General features: G+C 36.6%; 1 pseudogene; it reads left to right on the top strand.

Moving 5' to 3' along the window:
• The first annotated feature begins 409 nt into the window (after positions 1–409).
• On the top strand, positions 410–845 carry LOC134376975 (large ribosomal subunit protein uL24-like; annotated as a pseudogene).
• Positions 846–7,247: the final 6,402 nt, after the last annotated feature.

The following is a 7,247-nucleotide window of genomic DNA, read 5'->3' as shown; positions in this document are numbered from 1 at the left end:
TACCTCCCAAGTGTCTCACAGATGCACCCCCTTATCTTCATCTCTACCGCCTCCATTGTAGCCCAAACCAGTATCATCACTCACCTGGATTTACTGCAATAGCCTTCTGTTTTACCCAATAGTTTGGCCCCAACTCCAATCCAGCTTCAGCTATGTTACACTCTTATCTTTAAAAAATACCAATTTGATGTTTGTCTTTCCTCCCACTTCCTTTAAAACCTTTAATTGGAGATTTAAATTTATGTTTTGATTTATTGATTGTGTAACTATTTCAATGTCTGGGACAGTGGTATCCAAAATAAATAGAATGCTAGCAACATATGTCACCTAAAATTTTCTAGTACCCATATTAAAAAAGAAAAAACAGCTCTTCCCTTTTGTGGCCATTGCACAGGCAGCCATGGCCAAAATGAAGTTCCATCCATTTGTAAATTCTGACCAAAGCAAGAACTATAAAAGTTATCTCAGTGCACCTTCTCACATTCCCAGGAAGATTGTCTTCCCCTCTTTGCAAAGAGCCGAGATAGAAGTACAGTGTTTGATCCTTGTCCATCCGAAAGAATGACGAAGTTCATATTGTGCAAGAACACTATAAAGGCCAGCCAACTGGCAAAGTAGTCTAGATTTACAGGAAGAAATAGGTCATCTACGTTTAACAGGTGCAGCAAGAGAAAGCTAATGGCACAACTGCCCATGTGGGCATTCACCCCAGCAAGATGGTTATTACTAGGCGAAAAATGGACAAAGATCACAAAAAGATCCTTGAACAGAAAACAAAATCTCATCAAGCAGGAAAGGAAAAGGGCAAATTTAAGGAAGAAACAATTGAGAAGATGCAAGAATAAAGTAATCTTACATATAACATTCATTAAAAACTTCTAAAATAAAAAAATAAGCAGATGAAATTAGTTTTAGTAATACACTTTATTTAACACAATATATCCAAAATATTATCATTTTAACATGTAATCAATGTAAAAATTGAGATAATTTACACTTTTCTTATACTAAAAAGTTTCCTGGAAATTTAGTAGTATTGCACACTCATGTTCAACTTGGTTGCTTAATTTTAATTGGAAATATTGGATCTGTATTTAGGCTTCATAAAATTTACAGTTGAAAAATAGATTTACATAATTTAGTTTTTCCAAAATTTAAACTAATTAAAAGTAAATAAAATTTAAGTCTTCAGTTGGATTAGCCATATTTCAAGTGCTCAGTAGCCACATGTAATTAGTGAGTAGTGTATTTGACAGTAGAGCACAGTATTTCCAAGAAATATATTTTAAGGTTGATAAATTGAACATTAAACAAAAGTACACATAGTAGTGATTGTTATTCTCCATGCTCAGAAGCCTCCCTGCTATTAAAGATCCTATTGGTGTGTTTGGTCTTTCAGTTACTGGCATCCAAAGGCATCTTAACTGATGATGTGGGACACTGTGATCAAATAATTGGAAAACTCAATACCGATTGGGACTGGAGGAAGTGAAATTTAAGTGGAAATTGGGAAATGAGTAAGACTAGGCTAGGCAAAGGATATAGGGGAGGGCGTACCAGACAGAGGAGATAGTATGCTGGGAAAGGGCTTTGTGACCTGAAAGAAGGCCATGAAAGGCCTTAAAAAATGAGGGGGAGAGTGGCATGAGTTGATGTTGAAGACATAGGAAGTATTCAGATCATGCTGGGCTTTATCCAGAGAAAGCAGAACTAGCATCATGTCCTGCTTCCAGTATGAGTAACTGTACATATCACATCCCACAGCTAGGAAAAAACAAAACACTGCTCTGAAATAAACTGTAAAAGAACAGTGTCACACTGTCTATAGTGTCATTTCCTATATGTTACTCCCTAACAAAAAGAAAAAATTTAATTGCTGACCTTTGTAATACTAAAGTCTGAAGAAATAAAATAATTTGAGGACGTATGGCAATCATATAAGAATATTGCTCTTTTTCCATCATGAGCAAACTAACTATAAACCTTATAATCTTGGGGTGCAGGGGCGGTGTGTGATTGATGAACCAGTGCTCCTAAAGCCTGAACCACTTGTAACCTTTTGCAAGTGTTTTGTAAGCAAAATTTTTTTTCTAAATGTTTTTGTCTCTTGGGAATTTCTTTTGGCATAGGATGTGTTAAGGATTTGGGGTTTTATCTTAGGTGTAATGTGACAGAAGTTTTAAGTGATGTGTATGTGCCAGTGAAAGAGAGAAAGAGAATGAGAGAGAATGGTTTTGTGGTTTTAAAAGATTGTTCTCTGTTGTGGTAAGTATAGGAGAGGATGTAGGCAGACCAATTAGAAAACTGCTGTCCAGGTGATAGATGATAAATAGCTAGGAATAGATTTAAGATAGTAGAGGTAGACAGAAGTGGATGAATTTAAGATCTATCTATCTACTGATATCTTAATCACTCGGGCTTACCAATGTACTGGATATAGGGGTTACTGAAAAAGTAGTGTCAAAAAAACTTCCAGGTTCTGACATGAACAACTGGGTGAATGATGTGTCATTTCCTAAGATAGGAAAGATTAGTGGAGGAGCACATTTGGGAAAGGATAGATCACTGGTTGGGTTTCAGATATGCTTACACTGTCTCCAAGACAGCCAAGTGCAGATATGTCAGTTGGATATACAGATCTGGAGCTCAGAAGAGTTTCTGAGCTGGAGAAGTAAGTCTGAGAGCCAGTGGCATATAGATGAAATTTAAAATTAGGGGATTAGATGAGATAATCTAGAGAGAAAATGGAGAGTGACAAGAAAAGGGCCCATGATCAAGCCCAGAGGAATTCTAGCATGCAGAGGACATGAAGAGGAAGATGAACTTCAAGGAATCAGAGAGAGGACTGGATGGAGAGGGGACCCGCCACCGCAAACCTGGAGACAATTGGGACTTCAACTGCGACTCTTGACACAGGCAGCTTTATGTTTTTCTCTAACTGTGGCAGACACTGATTAAATTAGACATTTTAAAGCTGTAGATTCAGTTTTGGAGTGATTTCAAAGATTTTATTTCAACTGGAATGATTGTGCAATGTCTGTTTGTAAAATGTCATGCTCCACATTGAGCCTGTGTGCACCAGATCAAGGTAAAGCAATTTTGTATTTGGTCAGTGTGTGTTTTGTTGAGTACATGCATAAATCGATCGCTAAGATTCTTAGTTTTATATTGTTGATATCGTGGTTGGTTGTAGTGTTGGTAAATATATACATTTGAAGAGTGATCTATTTCATATGTTGATAAAATATGCTAATTATTAAAAAGGAGTAAAGAATATTTGATCTTAACAAAGAATAGTTGACATCTTAAATTAGATATCCTTTAAATAGAAGGACACAAATGCAAGTGCTTTAAGTAGTTTGTGGAAATTATTAATAAAATATAAGAAGCCATATTGGTTTGCTAGGGCTGCCATAGCGAAGTACCATAGATTGGGTGGCTTAAACAAAAGAAATTTATTTTCACACAATTCTGGAGGCTGGAACTCCAAGATCAAGGTGTTGGTAGGGCTGGTTTCTTCTGAGGCCTCTTTCCCTGGCTTGTGTATGGCTGTCTTCTCCCTGTGTCATCACATGGTCACTGTGTGTGAATCTAAGTTCTAATCTCCTCTTTTTATAAAAACACCAGTCATATTGGATTCGGGCTCACCGTAATGACCTTATTTTATTTTAATTACCTCTTTAAAGATCTCATATCTAAATACAGTCACTTTCTGGGGTACTGGGGATTAGGACTTCAACAAATGAATTTTAGGGGAACACAACACAACTCCTAACAGAAGCCTATTAATAGGATAAATCTCCGCAGGTGAATTTTTAAATTTCACTTTTATCTGTCAATTATTAAAATAAGGCTTGTTTCTGAAATATTAGGATGTATGATCATTAGGCAAAAATTTTAGGGTTTGTAATTTATCATTACATTTGTCTAGACAGTTGTCTTAGAATAATCTGTGCCATAGTTTCCTCTAGGTTTTCAATAAACATTTATCTCTAAAACATGACCTGTTTTCAGGAATTTTTTTATTATTATTATTTTAACTTATACATTGTAATTGTACATACTTATGGGATACAATCTGATGTTTTGATACACATATAATGTTGTGTAATAACTGGGTCTGGGTAGTTAATGTATCAACCACCTCATGCATTTATCATTTCTTTGTGGCAAAAACATTCAAAAGCCTCTCCTCTAGCTATTATGCAATATGCAAAGCTTAACTGTGAACCATAGTCACCCTATGCTGTGAGCCATCCTGCTATAGGGAACGGCATGGGAGCCTGAGTGATACCCCTTGTTCTGCAGGCTACAAGGGGGTCCCGTGTGTGTGGCACGGCTCCATGGAAGTTCTTGTTTGTTCACCTTTGGTTGCTTGACAAGGCTTCCCAGAATTAAACAGCTTAACCTTTTCGCTTAGTATGGCTTTGGGAAATTCCCTGCAGTTTCTCAAAGGACATGTTAAAATACATCAAAATTAACTGGTTTATTTAAAGGGCATTGTCAGTACTAAAGGTGTTTTTGATGCATGTTCCCGGTATGGGCTGGCTCCATTTAATTTTGTCATTAATCTTCCTTGTTAGAGATGTGTGCATTAACCCATTGTGGCTGTGGTCATGCTCTTGTACGTGTGGAATGAAGTTATTGTGTTGGATTTCTATCCACATTCCCCCAGGGAGACAGTGGGTCTGGGTGCTGTAATGTTTATAACTAATTGGTCATCAACCAGTTACAGATTTCTTTGTTTCTCCCCACTCACACAGTTTCACTTGATTTACCAAGAACGTGTTCTTTCCTTAGTAATAATAAGAATGATATAGTATGTTTTTGTTAGTTTGAGTAGGATCATTTAACTTTTCGCTTTGTCCTCTGTGCTGTTCCCGGAGTCTATTGGCAGGGAAATAAAAGGTATAAACATTGTGATTTTGATTATAAATTAAAATGATCAATATAGAGTATAAGCAATATTAAATTGTTAACCATAACTAATCATTGTTATTAAAATCAAGTATAGTAAGTATAAGTAAGATTTAAAAAGGGTTAAATTGTAAGCTAAGAAGTTTAAGAATTATAGTTTAAACTAAAAGTCTGACGCTCTTCAATGCTAAGCATGCTGCTATTGTATAGTTTCCTGGCCACAGGCCACAGGCTTTGGGGTGAACTATTGATGCATGAGTGGGTGCTTTTATCACAACATAATTGCTTTGGAACATTCTGTTTTTCTTTTTCTATAGAGATGAAATAATAAATGTTTTGATTAAAAGATAAATCGTCATGTATAAGGTTAAGTAAAACATATGAATAAAGCAAGATTTTTGTGGTTGTTGTCCACACTTGCACTAGACATCTGTGGTCCATCTCTTTCTTTCCTCGCCGACGCCACACCACCTATTCAGGTCCAACGAATCCTGCGGAGCTGGTCTCCAGCAACCCTACTGTGCTATAGAACGTCAGAGCGTGTTCCTTTTATCTAATGTAATTTTGTACTTATTGGCCAGCCTCTCCCTGTTTTCTCTCCCCTCTCTCCCCTCCCCAGTCTCTGGTAACCACTATTCTGTTCTCTGCCTTGAGATATAACTTTTTTTCCCCTTAGATTCCACATATGTGAGATCACGTGGTATTTGTCTTTCTGTGCCTGGCTTACTTCACTTGCAATAATGACCTCCAAGTCCATCCGTGTTGCCACAAATGACAGGATTTCATTCTTTTTTATGGCCAAATAATATCCATTGTGTATATATACCACATTTTTTTTTTTGTCCATTCATCTGTTGTTGGACTAAGTGTGGTGATTCTGTATCTTGGCTATTGCAAATTTTGCTGCAATAAACATGGGAGTGCAGATATCTCTTTGACATACTGACTTCATTTCCTTTGGATATATACCCAGTAGTAGGATTGCTGGATTATACGGTAGTTCTATTTTTAATTTTTTGAGGAACCTCCACACTGTTTTCCGTATTGGCCATATTAGTTTACATCCCCACCAACAGTGTGCAAGTGTTCCGTTTTCTCCACATCCTCACCTACACTTGTTTTCTTTTGCCTTTTTGATTATAGCCAGTCTAACTAGAGTGAGGTGGTATTGTCATTTTGTTTTGCATTTCCCTGATAATTAGTGATGTTGAGTATTTTTCATATGTCTGTCGGCCATTTGTGTGTCTTCTTTTGAGAAGTGTCTCTTAAGATCGTCTGCCCATTTCTCAAATGGGTTATTTGGTTTTTTGCTGGTGAGTTGTTTAAGTTCCTTACATAGTCTTCATATTAATCCCTTGAGAGATGTATAGTCTGCAAATATTTTTTCCCATGCTGTAGATTGTCTCTTCACTGTCTTAACAGTTTCTTTCAATGTACAAAAGCTTTTTAATTTGATGTAATCCCATTTGTCTATTTTTGCTTTTATTGCTTGTGCTTTTGAGGTCTTATTTAAAAAATCCTTGCCCAGTCCCATGTTGTAGATTGTTTCCCTATGTTTTCTTCTAGTAGTTTCATAGTTTCAGGTTTTACATTTAAATCTGTAATCCATTTTGAGATGGTTTTAGTATATGGTAAGAGGTAGGGGTCTAGTCTCATTCTTCTGCATGTGGATATCTAGTTTTCCCAGCACCATTTACTGAAGAGAGTTTCTTTTCCCCAGTATGTATTCTTGGCACTTTTGTCAAAGATCAGTTGGCTATAAGTGTGTGAGTTTTCAGGAATTTAAAACTACACAAAATGCTCCCTTAGGTAAGAACTGGGAGTAAAGTTTAACAAGTCTAACTTGACTGTCAGTAAAAAAACTAAGATAGGAAGCTTAGTTCCAGCAGATTGGAAAAACAAGAAAACACCTACATTTGCTTGATTAAAAAAAAAACAACAAAAAACAAGAAATAGTAAATGTCTTCATAAATGCACAGCTGAGCCATCTAATAATCCAGATAACAGGTATTTAAGCCTGTGCTAAAACTACTCAGATAGTGGTGGGTGAGAGCAGGATGTTTTTTCATATTCCAGTGACTTGTGTTTAAATGCTAACAAGGAAACAGAATTAGAAGCTTTGGACTCATGCTAGAACACTGAAAAGACTATAAGTAAAAAGGGGGACTAAAAAAAAAATCCCACCAACACAGATGGTGGTCTTGCCTCTGGTTATTAGTTACAGATGATGTAGTGGGGAAGAGTCTCCCCTCAGAACTTGCAATCACAGGTCTGTATCTCAGGTAGCTTTGGTATTTGACATTACCCGCTTGGTCTTGGAATCCCCAAGG

This window comes from Cynocephalus volans, chromosome 4, assembly GCF_027409185.1.
Source record: "Cynocephalus volans isolate mCynVol1 chromosome 4, mCynVol1.pri, whole genome shotgun sequence".
Lineage (NCBI taxonomy): Eukaryota > Metazoa > Chordata > Mammalia > Dermoptera > Cynocephalidae > Cynocephalus > Cynocephalus volans.
Note: the sequence above shows the minus strand (reverse complement) of the source record. Positions and strands in the feature narration are given on the sequence as shown.